Raw genomic sequence first — 15,791 nt, forward strand, 5'->3', positions numbered from 1 at the left:
GGCTGAAGTCGGACGCTTAACCGACTTCAGCCAGGTCACGATCTCGCGGTCCGTGAGTTCGAGCCCCGCGTCAGGCTCTGGGCTGATGGCTCAGAGCCTGGAGCCTGTTTCCGATTCTGTGTCTCCCTCTCTCTCTGCCCCTCCCCCGTTCATGCTCTGTCTCTCTCTGTCCCAAAAATAAATAAATGTTGAAAAAAAATTAAAAAAAAAAAAAGAGTTGTTGTTGACATCCTAAAGGAATTAAAAACAAAACTGAATCAAGAGCAGATCACCATGAGACATAGAAGAGAAGATGGGGAACAAGAACCACAACAAATAGAACAATGCTAAGAGAATTTACCTTAATAAATGTGGCTCTTCTATGGATGCTGGGATTTGTGGTATATCCTGACATATATTTCTTTTTTCCTGCAAAGTCTACAAGGGAATTTCAAATTGTAAAGAAGGATCCATTTCTTGTCCTAATTAAAGTGCTAAAGTGGTTCTTAGGCAGAGCCCAGAACTATGGAACACTCAGTAAGGAGGCAGGAGAGAGAGAGCTCAACCAGTGTAGATCAGTGGCCTACCAAGTGGAGAATGAGGAGAACATTTTAAACCTTTTTTGTTTTTTAATTTTAAAAAGTGTCTGTATTAGTCAGGGTTATTCAGAAGAGCCCAATCAACAGGGCATCTATCTCTATCAATCAATCTAATCTAGCTAGCTAGCTACCTATCTACCTATCATCTGTCAATCTATGTAGATGGATAAAATGAAGAGTTTTCTCATGCAAATTCTAAACTTAAACTTAATATAGAGGCTAAGTCCCAGGATCTGCAGTCAACAAGTTGGAGCCCCAGGAAAGCTGATGGTGTGGTTCCAGTCTGGGTAGAAGTCTGAAGGCAGAAGACTGATGTGCCAGCTGTAATATGGTAAGGCACAGAAAATTCTCCCTAATTTGTTCAGACTTTTGTTCTATTCAAGCCTGCCTCAAATTGGATGACACCAACCCATACTGAGGAAGGTAATCTGCTTGACTCAGTCTACCAAATCAAATGTTAACCTTATCTGGAAATACTCTCAAAGACACACTTGGAACAATGTCTAACCAAATATCTGCACATCCTATGGCCCCATCAGGTTGACATGTAAAATTAACTATCACAGTCCCCACAGTGTTATTAAAATATTATGCCACCGAAAGTCCCATATATTAGTTCTCTTGCCTTTTCTGTTTTTTTCTAATATTCTATTGTATAAAGATGTGGAATGAAAAGTCTTTTTTCCATACTTGTGTACTTCCATTTGGAGAGGGAGAATATTTGTGTCTTTAACTCCTATTTCATGAACAATGTATGAATTGGTAATGTTAAGGTGAAATTGTCATTCAAAATACAGTTGAAAAATGTTTCCAATAAGTCAGCCCTGCCTTATATTTATTTAATACAACTGTTTTACTCAGGGACAAGGTTGTGGTTAGTAACTTTGTCCTAAAATGGCAAAGAGTATTGTGATCTGACAGATGTTGGATGGCATATGTGATACAAATTGAAACTGTCCCTCTAATCCTTGGAGAGGTACTTCCTCCCGTGAGTCATGGATTCTGATTGCTCTCAGGAACTACCATCTGCTCCAACAGTCTCAATACTGAGTTTGAGTGATGGATAGTACTGTGTAGACAGGAGTACTTTAGTAGATAAAAATAATGCCTGGGGTTTGCATAGAATTCCACAGTGGTACCTACTGATCATGTTGTTTTTACTCTTTGAGTTTGACTTAAATTGAGACGAATTTGATAAACATATATTTTTTACTTACATGTGACAATATTGAACAGTGGTTCCATTTTTTAAAGAATTTATATTTAATGCAAAGTCAATGTAACCCACTGAAACAATATAGATATTTTATTTGAATTCTGTAGCTCATTTCCAGGAAGTAACCACTATTAATGGTTATTCTTCCTGTTGTTTTTTCTCCTATGCACACACACATAACACACCACACATTTTTGAAGAAGGTCTCGGGGCGCCTGGGTGGCTCAGTCGGTTAAGTGTCCGACTCCGGCTCAGGTCATGATCTCATGGTCCGTGAGTTAGAGCCCCGCGTCGGGCTCTGTGCTGACAGCTCAGAGCCTGGAGCCTGTTTTGGATTCTGTGTCTCTCTCTCTGACCTTGCCCCATTCATGCTCTGTCTCTCTCTGTCTCAAAAATAAATAAAACATTAAAAATAAAGAAAGAAAGAAGAAAGAAAGAAAGAAAGAAAGAAAGAAAGAAAGAAAGAAAGAAAAAAAGAAAGAAAGAAAGTTTCACACTACAAATTGTTCTGGTTAATTTTTTCACTTTGCTATTAAAAACATTTTCAGAATTGCATATATAAATCCACTTTATGTGTTTTATGTGGTTCTTTCTTTGAGAAATCAGACCGTGTTCTTTGTGTGACCCGTGACCTATGATAGGTCTTCTCATCCGGCTTTAATGGAGAAGTCCTGCTTTTAGCTGCTTTATATCCTAGGGCACCACACCATATGAAATTCACATAAAGAGAGGATTCTATTGCCAAAATCAGTTTATAAACTATGGTCACTAAAATAACATTATTCATCAGAATGTTGATTTTTAAAAACACTCTGATTTTAGACATTTCACCTGTTTGCCTTTGAAAAAAAATTTTTTTGTTGTTTATTTTTGACAGAGAGAGAGAGCAAGAGAGCACGAGCGGGGGAGAGGCAGAGAGAGGAGGAGACACAGAATCCAAAGCAGGCTCCAGGCTCTGAGCTGTCAGCACAGAGCCCAACCCGGGGCTGGAACTCACAGACCGCAAGATCATGACCTTAGCCAAAATCGGACGCTCTGGTACCACCCAGGTACCCCACACCTGTTTGCCTTTGAATACATACCTTCTCACTTAATTTTTTACAAGCTTCTAAATATATTTCTCAACAATAGAAGATCAAATCATATTAAAAACTCTTTTTTTTTCTTTAACCTGGAATGCTGGCTCATTTCTTCATCTCCTGTCAATTTTTTCCAATGTCACGTTTTCAACAATTCTATTGTAATCACTAAACTTAAAAAGGTAACTACCCCCTGGTATTCTAGAATCCCTCACCTTTTTCTTTTCTTTTCTTTCTTTTTTTTCTTTTACTCTTCTTGCCACCCACAGTAGTCATAACCATATAATATACTATCTTATGTATTACATCATAGCCTGCCCATTCTCATTAAAATACAACTACACAAGGAAAAACATTTTGTATCTGTTTTACTTACTGATATATACACAGCACCAATAAGAGTTCCTGATATATAATAGATTTCCATATTATGTATTCAACAGTACAATATTCAATATACAATTGGGTAAGTGAAGAAATTGAAATGTCAGCTTCACTTTTGTTTTCCTTTTTAGTCCTGGATGTGGCGTAAAGCAAGATTAAAATATACTTTCGTGGTTTATGGGAATGAAAAATGCAACTTGGCTTTGGGGTTGTTTCACTATTCTAATTAAGTTCAGGAAAAAAGTTCAGAACCTTTTGGATGTGTACTTCTCAGAAGTTTGCAAAAGGAGCTATACAAGCAGTTAATATTCGCAGACTGTTTCCTAAAGACCAGAGCAGGACTCCCTTAGGACCCTGCTTGTCTTTCCCTGTGGGGCCAGCAATAGCCCTAGATAACCGTAAGCGTGGGGCTCAAAACTAAAAATATTAGAAGTGACACAATGTAAGGTATATAGGAGGTAAAATTCTTCCTGTCTCCTTGCATTTCTGCCTTGATTCATGAAATAGAGATTTCCACCATCTTGTAAATAGTGGGGCAGAAACTAGTCTCTGCTTATTTACTCTTCTTGATGGGCAGCATTTAGAACATTGTCATACATGTGCTCTACTTTTCCTTTGAGTCTCCCATTGAGATCTGTCCTTTCTTTAGGCTGAACCCACTCTCCACTTGTCAATGAGATGAGGTCACTCTATGATGTCTGTCACTCCCAGGAAAGCTGCGGTTCCCTTGGGTGCGCTGTACGTCAGTAGCAGAGTGATTGCAATTCATTCGGTAGAGATGGTGCAGAACGCACATGTTGTAATCAAGTCCAACTTTAGTAACAAATATTTCAATTTCTCTCCACTTGCCTGCGTGTTTTTCAGCTGGAAGCCCTCAGAACACCAGAAGAACTCTTTCTAGAAAAAAAATAAAACTCTCATACATAAAATAAAAACTGTGATGTACATTTTTTTCATGTGAAATATAACCAAACAATTTTAAGGCCTATTGTATTCCTGAATTTCCATAATAAACCAGTTTCAGTAGGGAACCAGTTGTTACTAATGCAATTTTAACAGGGGGAAATGAGACATTGGAAACTTGGGATAAAATTTGTATCATTGCTAAATTTAAAAAAAAATTAATGTTTATTTTTGAGAGAGAAAGACAGAGCATGAGCAGGGGAGGGGCAGACAAAGAGAGAGAAGGAGACACAGAATCCGAAGCAGGCTCCATGCTCTGAGTTGTCAGCACAGAGCCCGACGTGGGGCTCGAACTCAAAAACAATGAGATCATGCCAGGCGCCCCTATCATTGCTAAATTGTAAAGCAAAGATTAGAACACACATCTTCCAATGAAAATCTGAAATACGGGATTGTTGCAAACCATCGAATGCATTTAATATTCTGAACTGAAGACAAGGGTAGCATTAGTACTGGGATTCCAAGCATTTGTAGCCCATTCCACAGATGGTGGCTGGCAAGGCTTTTGCCACTTTTGCCGTCACTCAGCTCTCTTGCTGGTGGCAATCTCAGAGTTCTGTGTTTCTACATTCACTCATGTAAATTCACTCATGTAAATAACTCACTTAAAGGAAGAGAACGTTTGACTACTACATTAGTAAGAAATATGAAGATGAAGTGGAAAAGTGTGAACTAATCACCTGTTCCCCTGTCTGAACAGAAAAGACATTTTTACAGTTGGATGAAGTTTAGTGCTTGTTGTTTTTTGTTTTGGTGTTTTGTTTTGTTTTGTCTTGCTTGTTCAGCATTAGTTGTCATCTTTACTTCATTAGAAATTTGGAATTGCCTGATTTAAACACCTATCCATTTTGGTTAAAGTGTTTTTATATTGTTTTTCCAGCCGTGTTACTTTTTGTTCATGATCAACATAAAGATCAGTGTTCAGAAAGGTCAAGATAGTGTCTTTTTTTTTTTAGGGCAGGCAATACAGGAAGCTGACATAATACTGGAAATGTTGTTCATCATATATCTCTAATATTAGAAGCCTCAGTGATGCTCTTGACCTTTGTTAAGATAGTTGGTGCCAATTATACAAATAAAATGCATGTTAATTATTGGCCTGAAACTGGCTAAAACTGCACAGCAATGTCACACTTACTATGATTAATTAGTTGAACAGAGCAACAATTTGAAAAGAATAGTAATTTTTCACTTCGCTTAGGAACTTTTGCCTTCATGGCTCAATGGTTATAAAAGAGTAGTTGTCAAGGCAACTGTGCAGAGCATCTGCTAAGTAAATAGTGTAGTTTTGAATGTGTGAAAGCAAATGACAAATCCAATAGACTTCTATCTATCTACACTATGGGTAAAAGTGACTGCTGATTGCAGCATTCTGGTTTTCCTTGTGTGGTAAACATTGTATGCATATGAACAAACAAGGCAAAAATGCACTCTCACGTCTGTACCTTTATATCTGCTACACTTCCACTTGGAGAGACTCTATTCAGTGAAACCAAGTTACCTTCAAACTCTCCTTTCTCTAGAGAAACACTATGGATTCCAAAAAGGTGGCCTAAATGACATCTTTTCAGTGGTCCTTATGCCTTTTTGGTGTTTGAGCAAAAACTTTTAACATTGATGCTATAATTCTTAGCGCATTGCTTTATGCAAATATTAATGATGTTTATTTTTCCCCAGGAGACTGAATGTTCTTTGAGATCTGTTTATTTTTCATGCACAGCACAATGCTGGCACGGGACAAGTGTCAGTTGGCAATTTGACACAAAACAGCAACGTTGCTCTTATGAAGTCTCCAAATGTTGTATTCAGAAACATTGATGTTCAATTACCCTACTCTTAATCCACATGTAGGAAAGATTGGCATGGCAATAATTACGCTATCATGTTCGGTGAGTTACTCCACAGGTACTGAGTAGGTTGTACTAAAATTTTAAAATCCCTAAGAGTAGATAGCACTAAAAAAAGCAGGTATCTGTTGGATAAATCAATGAGGAAGTGTTAGATTACAAGTGAAATGTCTCTTCAGAGACGGTGATTTGCAAATATGGGCCAAAGGAGTACATAATGTCATTAAATTATTAATAAGAAAATGGATTTATCATATTTTGGACTATTGTTTGGTGTCATGTATAACTTAGGACTGTATTATGATAACATATGAAGCATTACAGCAGTTAAAATGAATACACTTTTGACATTATGCTCTAATGGCCCTAAGATCATATTAGAACCTGAGCATAGGTACTCATATATTGAAAACCATATCAGATTATTATTTCCATAATATCCAATGAGGATGAGATGAGACTGATCAAACATTTAAAGGTGTTCATCATTTACTCTTATTTTATTCTTTTTACGATTTATTTTATTTACTGTCACCAAAAACTATTTATAGATGATGTTACATAAAATTATCACTCTAGGCAATATGGTCATAATTATTTTGCAGACAAAATATTTCTTGATTTTTTAAAAATAAGGACAATATTTTAAATCTTTCTCTCTCCTTCTTTATTTATTTTTTTTTAATTTTTTTAACGTTTTATTTTATTTTTGGGACAGAGAGAGACAGAACATGAACGGGGGAGGGGCAGAGAGAGAGGGAGACACAGAAGCGGAAGCCGGCTCCAGGCTCTGAGCCATCAGCCCAGAGCCTGACACGGGGCTCGAACTCACGGACCGCGAGATCATGACCTGAGCCGAAGTCGGATGCTTAACCAACTGGGCCACCCAGGTGCCCCATCTCCTTCTTTATTTTTTTTAGACAGAGAGAGAAAGCATACATGCAAGCAAGCAGAGAGAGGGAGAGAGAATCTTAAGCAGGTTACACATTCAGCAAGGAGCCCAACACAGGGCTTGATCTCACAACCCTGAGATCATGACCTGGGCCAAAATCAAAAGTTGGGTGCTTAAACGATTGAGCCACCCAGATTCCCCTAAACCTCAATTCTTAATGCATACTGTTAACATTTGCTTACAAATGTTATAAGATCTTTATCTTCTTATAAGATAAAGTCTTAAAATCCAGTTTGGAGCCTGGCTTATTATTTGGAGAATCACATTTTTCTCTTTGAAATTTTATTTCATTTTATTTTATTTCTTTATTTACTTTGAGAGAGAGTGAGAGAGCAAGCATGAGGAGCAGGTGAGAGTGAGGGAGATAGAATCCCAAGCAGGCTCCACACTGTCAGAACAGAGCCCCACGTGGGGCTTGAACTCATGAACCATGAGATCATGACCTGAGCTGAAATCAAGAGGGGTATGCTTAATGGACTGAGCCACCCAGGTGACCCTCTTTTTGAAATTTTAAATTCCTAATTGTTTAACCCTTACTTATGATTACTTATAACTCTGTTTTGAATAGAATAATTTATTCAAATATTCATATATTATATTTAATTTGGCTAATTTTTGCATATTAAGGGAACTATAACGTAGCCTTTCAAATTATCTTTTTTTTTTTTAATTTTTTTTTTCAACGTTTATTTATTTTTGGGACAGAGAGAGACAGAGCATGAACATGCGAGGGGCAGAGAGAGAGGGAGACACAGAATCGGAAACAGGCTCCAGGCTCTGAGCCATCAGCCCAGAGGCCGACGCGGGGCTCGAACTCACGGACCGCGAGATCGTGACCTGGCTGAAGTCGGACGCTTAACCGACCGCGCCACCCAGGCGCCCCTCAAATTATCTTAATTATTACTAAATTGATTATTGTTCTGTGTGCTACTGATCAACATGCCTATTGCATGGTACCTAAATGCAACAGATCCAGGATTTTGTTTTTCAAAACCTAATAAATACTTATTCTAAAATGGATCTATCAGTAGATAAAAGCTATCATTTTGACATGAAAGTTTAGACTTAAATGTACATTGCTTTTTTAAAAACTTAATGTTGCAATCATATTTTCTCTGGATCCATCATACCACCCACTTTGTTTTGTTTATTATACTTAACCTGGATATTTAAGAGTATTACCAATGATAAAGTGAGTCTTCCCCATCAGAAAATAATACATGTGTCTGGAGAAAAAAAGAAAAGAAAAGAATTCATGTGTCTGAAATTGATTTTTCTTCAAAGATGTTAACTGCCTCTAGCATACTGTTTGTCATTCATAAATGACTAGAATATCAAGGGTGATGTTGTAGTGACGAGATCCTGTTATATACCTTAGTCTATTTTCTGATGATGAGAATGTTAACCATTTGAATGCTACTTATAATGAATGTTGCCCCACAATTTAGAATGGAGCTAATGTCAGCTTAGGACATACATGAAAATGTCAGGTATAGTTAACTTATATACTCAGGGTGTCCACAGGTACAATTATCTGAAATTCATAATGTGTATTCCTTTCTATGAAACAGATGATGTATATTTCCTGTCATCTCCTTTAAGAACTACAGAGAATAGTTCTTTCATGAGAAGCAGGACATCATGATATTAGCATAAGTGTCATTGTTCATTTCAAAGTCAACTTAGCTAACTGGTCCCGTTCATCTCATTGCCAGATTGAATGTTACTCATTGAAGTCAGTCTCTGCTACTTATTGACTGAGTCTCCTGACATGATGTGAAGACGCTAAAGAAAAAAGTTACAGGAAAATTCTTGGATCACTCACAGCTGCATGGACAGATTGAAGAACTGGATCAGACTAGCAATTCTATTCTAGTAAATCATACATAGATGGTACTTTTATATGTCTACTATATTTATTCATTTAAACTCAGAAAAGGGAAGATATTATCATATCTTCTATTTCTCTAGTTCCTTGAGAAGTTCTGGCATTTTGTTGTTATGCTTTCTCAGCTTCTGTTTGGATGACTTCAGGGATGGAGGCCAAATTCTCAGTTCCTTCTGTGTTCAAATATTCTGGTTTGAATAAAATTATTAAATATACTAGGTCAAGAGTCTTGCTTGTGTCCTATTTTGGCTCTTTCAAGCTGAGAAACATATAACTCTATATTATAAACCCTCAACTATTGTTTTTTCAAATGTATATCTATATCTATATCTATATCATCTATATCTATATCTATATCTATATCTATATCTATATCTCACAGTCATTAAGGTCATGGGCCCTGCCTCCAGAATGCCTCAGTTCTATTCTGGCATTTTCATTTACTAGCTGTGATTATGTGGATTCAGAAAAAACATTTGACAAAATTCCACGTTGTTTCTAAAACTATCAACAATAGAAACAGTATGGAATTTCCTCTGGTAAATGGCATCCTTTAAAAAAATAGCTAATATCATACATGATAATGAGGGACAGTGTTTCCCTCTAAGTTCAGAGAAAGGGCAAGGATGTGTTCTTTTTTAAATTTTTTAAATGTTTTTTTTCAAATTTTTATTTAAATTCTAGTTAGTTAAAATTACAGTGCAGTGTCAGTTTCAGGAGTAGAATTCAGTGATTCATCATGTACATACAACTCCCGGTGCTCATGATAACAAGTGCCTCCCTTAATACTCATCACCCATCTAGCCCATTCCTCACCCACCTTCCTATATCAACCCTCAGTTTTTTCTCTATCTTTAAGTGTCTCTTGTGGTTGGTTTCCCTCTCTCTTTTCCCCCCTCCCATATGTTCATTTGTTTTGTTTCCAATGAGTAAAATCATATAGTATTTGTCTTTCTCTGACTTATTTTGCTTAGCATAAAACACTTTAGCTCCATCCACTTCATTACAGATGGTGAGATTTATTCTTTCTAATGACTAAGTAATATTCCATTATATATATTTGGTTGACATTGTTGCTATAAAAACAGGGTGCATGTACCCCTTCAAATCTGTATCTTTGTGTCTTTTGGGTAACTACCTAGTAGTGCAATGGCTGGATGGTGAGGTAGTTCTATTTTTAACTTTTTGAGGGATCTTCATACTGTTCTCCAGAGTGACTGTACCAGTTTGCATTCCTAGCAACAGCGCAAGAGATTTCCCCTTTCTCTGTAAGAGATGCCTTCTTTCAGCACTTCTTTTATTGGATTACAGACCTGCATGCTAAATCTAAAGCTATACAAGTTCTAGAAAAGAAATCATCTGAGAATAACGTCACAATCATAAGTAAGCTGAGATTTTGTCAAGAGAAAAAGAAAAACACTAAGAATTTTTTAACATAAATTGTAATTTAAACTTTTGAAAAGGAAAACATCTGCCCAGAGAGACCTACCATTAAGAAAATAAACAATCAAGCCATAGTCGGAGAAAATATTCACAAACATACATCTAAGAAAGGACTTGTCTTCTCCCTAATAATAAAAAGATTAAAAAAAAAAAAACAGAATAAAAATGAGAAACAAATTTGAAGTTGACATTTCAGAAAGGAAGATGTATCAATGTCCAGTAAGCATAAGATTTCATGCTCAACATCAGTAGCCATCAAAGAAGTGTAAAGTTTTAAAAATCACATCTGCCTGCATATCTAAAATGAAAAATATTAGTGACATCAAATGTCAGGGATGATGCAGAACAAGAGTGGAAAAATATAACCCATGGGCCAAATCTGCTGCCTTTTTAAATAAATTTCTATCAGAACACAACCAAGCCCAGTTATTTATGTATTTTCTGTGGATGCTTTCATGCTACAATAGCAGAACTGAGTAATTGCAACAGAGACTATATGGCCCACAAAGCAAGGACATTTACTTGCTAGCCCTTTATAGAAAGACATTGCTGACCTGTGACAAAATATTATCAGAACCCTGATAATCTTATTGCTGTTTGGTAGGTAAAATGCTACAAACAATTTGGAAAACTATTTTATAATTTCTTAAAAAGCTGCATCTACCTTACAACTCAGCAATGCACCACCCAACATTTATTCAAGAGGAAAACATAGATCCACATTAAACACTGTGCAAGAATTATCATTAAATATTATTCATTTTGGCGCCAAGCTACAAATAATCCAGGTATCCATCAACAAGATTGGAAAAACATGGGAATAGTCATACACTAGACTACTTCTCAGCAGTATAAAAGAGCAAACTACTGAAATATGTAGCAATCTCAAAAACCTAAAGCTGTATGGAAAAAAGCAGACACAATATAGAATGCATATTTATATGAATTTAGAAAAAGGAAATGCACATATGGTGATAGAATTTAGTTTGCTCTGATATGGGGATGCATTACCTTGCAAAGGGCATAGGGTAACTCTTTGGAGTGATGAAAATATTCCATTTTATTAGTGGTTAAAATTATACAAATCTATGCATTTGTGGATATGGACTGAATTATATGCTTACAATTGCATCTTTTTATTTAATGTTTTTATACCTAAAAAAATAAATAAATAAATTAGTCACATGATTATTCTAGCCAGGTTGGAAATAATATTTCCTAGCTGGATATTTGAATGCCTAGTTTAGGCTTTATTACTATAAGAGGAAGAATTAATTCAGACATATAATAGTTTGTGCGACAAACTATGTGGTAACTGGGTAGAAGGAGTCTGAATGTTGGCACGGTAGAGAAACATGTAGGAAACTCAAGTTTGTGATAAGTATCCTGTTACTGGATTTAAAAACGGGTTATGGAATTTTGGTAGAATATAAATTAAAAATAAAATTTAGCAGTAATTCACAAAAGAGTTAAAAAGAGTATAAATGAAACAAAGATTAAGAAGAAATATGCCACATAAAATAAACATTCGTAGCATACTGAAATTCTTAATCTAAACATTTTAAAATGTAAGTTAAACCATATTAATATACTATTTATCTTTCATATTTTCCACAGTTGAAAGATTGATAGCACCTAGTAAAAAATGCCATAGGGCACCTGGGTGGTTCAGTGGGTTAAGTGTTGACTCTTGGTTTTGGCTCGGGGTTTGTGAGTTCAAGCCCCACGTTGGGCTCTGCGCTGACAGTGCAGAGCCTGCTTGGGATTCTGCCTCCTTCTCTTTCTGCCCCTCCCCAGCTTGCTCTGTATCTCTCTCTCAAAATAAATAAAAATAAACTTTCAAAAAATGCCATGAAAGGGCAGGGATAAGCTGGCAATTTCCATGATGAAACAGTTGGGAATTCAACAGGAATCCTGTTGTAATAAGACTGGGTTTGGGTGAAATTATGTCACTCCTATTACTCTTGGGTTGTCCCCCTCTTGGATCATTCCTAAATTTGTGGTACATTCTCATCACAATTTACCATTTGGTCTCAGCTGTTATTGAGGGTAATTAAAACAAAGGTCTGTAACCATACTTGGGACAAAGCAGTAGAGAGGAGAATAGAAACCCATGGACAGATTGGGCAGTGGTCATTTGGAGCTGAAGCCCCCATATCCAGGACAAGTTGGTGACAGATGAGAGCATCTTCCTATTAATCTAACGCATACTTAATATGTATTATAGGAACAAATAAGTAAACAGCAAAGGAAGACTCCCTACAGTAAAGCAGGATAAAAAAGCAGAATGGCTTTATTTGCTATGTTAACATAAACCTCTCCATATATTAAATTTATTAAAGGGATGATTCATCTCCCAATGGTTCATTTTATTATTTTTTTACTTTTTAAATTTTTTTTAACATTTATTCATTTTTGAGAGACAGAGAGAGACAGAGCATGAGCGGGGGAGGGGCAGAGAGAGAAGGAGACACAGAAACCAAAGCAGGCTCCAGGCTCTGAGCTGTCAGCACAGAGCCTGACGTGGGGTTCAAACTCACCAACCTTGAGATCATGACCTGAGCCGAAACCAAGAGTCAGATGCTTAACCAACTGAGCCACCCAGGCGCCCCCCCCCCCCAGGTTCATTTTAAAATGATAATCCAAATGCCAAAATAAAAATAAGTTCAGCAACTGAAGCACAAACAAGAGAGTTGAAAACATCTTTATATTAACTTCCTCTTTTGTGAGAAGAGAAATGGAAAAAAAAAAAAAAAAAAAGCATGTATCAAATGCCACAGAATCTGAAAAGGATTTTCAGTGAATAAGGGCTGACGTTGCACTTTGCATCTGAGCCAGCTTGCGTGTTCCACCGCTGCCGTGGGTTTGTGACTCAAAGATCTGAAGTGCCCCGCGCTTGTTCCGGAAGGGGGACGGAAGTGTGCTAACCACTGGATGGATGCTTGACTCAGATGAACAGAGCGGTGAAGGCAATGAGCTGTCACATCCGGAGTGTGGGTCTGCAGAGGCTACACTTGAGTGGTTTCCTTGCTTGGAGCTGTCTGACAAATCAAAGGCGTGGATTCTTCTATCTAACGCTGCCATGAAGTTTTTGAAAATAACTTGTTTGTACTTGCTCGTTGCTTTTACTCTTGCAAATTGTTTTGGTAAGAAACTTCAACCGGAAACAGTTCAATAGAACTTAATATTTAGAAATACTGTTTAAAATATACACAGGGATGGGGCGCCTGGGTGGCTCAGTTGGTTAGGTGGCCGACTTCAGCTCAGGTCATGATCTCGCAGTCTGTGAGTTCAGGCCCCGCGTCAGGCTCTGTGCTGACAGCTGAGAGCCTAGACCCTGCTTCGGATTCTGTGTCTCCCTCTCTCTCTGCCCCTTCCCCTGCTCGTTCTCTGCCTCTCTCTCTCTCAAAAATAAACACTGAAAAAAATTTTAAGTATACACAGAAATGGAAAAAAGATTCCAAAGTTGTTACCTTAGAAAGGAGATTAATATATTTATGGCCAGTCAGAATATGAGTGATATACATAAAGTACCTATGGATGTGTCCCTGATTCATTCATCTTATAAGTAAGCTTATAGGGGCACCTGGGTGGTCAGTCCTTAAACATCTGGCTCTTGCTTTCACCTTAGGTCACGATCTCATGGTTCATGAGTTCGAACCCTGCATCAGATTCTGCGCTGCCTGTGCGGAACCTGCTTGGGATTCTCTGCCTCCCTCTCCCATTGCCCCTCCCCAGCTCTCACCCTCTATCTCAAAATAAATACATAAACTTTAAAAATACAGAAGCTTATTAACTCAGGATTGTACTAAAGCAGACATTTTGGAGGCTTTGAATTATGCCTCTCTGCTTAACACATGCCATGCACTCCTTCCAAATCATTTGACTTTATGGTTTAATTGCACAGCACCTGCCATCACTACAGTCCATTTAATTGCCATGGCAATTAATTTGCCTTTAATGAAGATAAGTAAAAAATAGGTATCTCTTCTAATTTTTTACAAGCTTCTGTCTCCCCAAGATTCTCATAATTTTTAAACTCCCATACATACTCAACAGGATAACTACTATGAAAACTGACCTTTGGTTGCTCATTCATCAAATATTTACTGAGGATATATTTTGGGATATATCAGAAGAATAGTCCATTGTTTGTTTTTAATTTCGTGAGAAGCAGCATAGGTATTAAGCGGATTTTATAGAATATGGATGATGAATAAATGACTGGGAAGCATGCACTCATACTTACACCCAGGGCAGAAATCTCTAGTATAAACAAACACTTGCCCCTTCCCGGATGCACTGCCTCAGCCTGTCCCATATTAGCTATCCTGCCAAACCAGTGTGAGGGAAAAAGACAATTTCCAGCCTTTCAGAGTAATTGGTTTATTGTGGCATGATTGAAACAGAACGTTGAGAGATAAAACATTTTTAAAAACTTGAAAAAAAAAAGGTGTGGGGGGTGGGGAGCACCTGGGTGGTTCTGTCAGCTGAGCCTCCAACTCGTGATTTCAGCTCAGGTCATGATCTCACGGTTTGTGAGATTGAATGCCATCAGGCTCTGTGCTGATAGCAAGGAACCTGCTTGGGATTCTCTCTCTCCCTCTCTCTGCCCCTCCACCACTCATGCTCTCATTCTCCCTCTCTCAAAATCAATAAAAACCATTTTTAAAAAACTAATTTTTTTTTTTCAGAGATAGTAGTTCTAAGTTTTTATAGAGTCTCTGAAATGTTCTGGAAGCCAGAAAATGAAACCACTCTAACAAATCCCCCAATCTGACTTTTGGGACTATATTTTGAGCTATTATAACAAGAACTGTCAGTATATCAAAACTGACACTTATCACTTTTTTTTAAGCTAAATAGTAAGAAGGTAGTATTTGTAAACACACACATATATGTGCATATATTGTATACTCTATGTATTATGTATGTATTCACATATATGCACATACATATATTTGTGTATTAACAATTTCCAAAGCTCTTCTCTGCCTCTAAGTATATTTCCCTCTCTCTTCATAGAAGACTCTAGTCACATGTTACTTTCTCAGAGAGAATTCCTTTCTCCATCCATTTGCTCTGCTTTATTTTTCTTCATAGTGCTTCCCATTATTATGTCTTCCTTTGTTTATTTTATGTCCTTGGGTTTTATCCCACTAAAATGGGTTTTCCGTGAGAGAGAATATTTTTCTCTGTCATTTTCGCTGTTATATCCCCAGAACCTAGAATCATACCTGACACAAATTTGGTACTCAATGAGCACTTATTACATAAAGTGTACTGTGGGCCGCATGGCAGGATCTCTATTTTCTTGATACTAAAGCAAATTCAAATCTTGACTTGCTTAAGGACGTGAGTTTAATCTCTTTGTCTTTGTGCCTTCTCTCTTGGCACCTCCAAAGCTAGTGTTGTTTGTACATGTTCGTTGCTTTTATTCT

The sequence above is a fragment of the Herpailurus yagouaroundi genome, unplaced genomic scaffold, assembly GCF_014898765.1.
Source record: "Herpailurus yagouaroundi ecotype Mexico unplaced genomic scaffold, PumYag 187, whole genome shotgun sequence".
NCBI classification, from domain to species: Eukaryota; Metazoa; Chordata; class Mammalia; order Carnivora; family Felidae; genus Herpailurus; species Herpailurus yagouaroundi.